Source organism: Vidua chalybeata, chromosome 28 (assembly GCF_026979565.1).
Source record: "Vidua chalybeata isolate OUT-0048 chromosome 28, bVidCha1 merged haplotype, whole genome shotgun sequence".
NCBI lineage: Eukaryota > Metazoa > Chordata > Aves > Passeriformes > Viduidae > Vidua > Vidua chalybeata.
Genome location: NC_071557.1, coordinates 467,565 through 467,975, shown reverse-complemented (window position 1 = coordinate 467,975; position 411 = coordinate 467,565).

Sequence of the window (411 nt, the reverse complement as noted above, 5' to 3'; positions counted from 1 at the left end):
GCCGCTCCCGCACCGCCCCGCCGACAGCCGCGGCTCCTCCTCCGCCTTCCTCCTCCTCCTCAGCGGCCTGATGGGGCTTGTAGTCACAGCCGGACCGCCCCCCCCACCTGGAGACCCTGCTGGCCTCCCGGCAGTGGCATTCCAGAGGTCCCCGGGGTTTTGCGGGCGGGGGTCGCCCCGAAGGCAGGGCAGACTGGGCTCGGGGCAGCACAGGGATGCTGGCCGCGGTGCTCCCCTCACCTCTGCACTCTTGCCCTGTGGCTCTTGCTGGCACCAGGGGAGCCTCAGGCCCCGTGGGTACGGGCTGGGGCGAGGGGCCTGCCTGCACCCCCCGTTGTCCCTGGGCAACACCCGGCCTGGAGGCAGCGGGATGCGGGCCGTGCATGCAGGCAGCAGCGTGGGCAGAGCTCT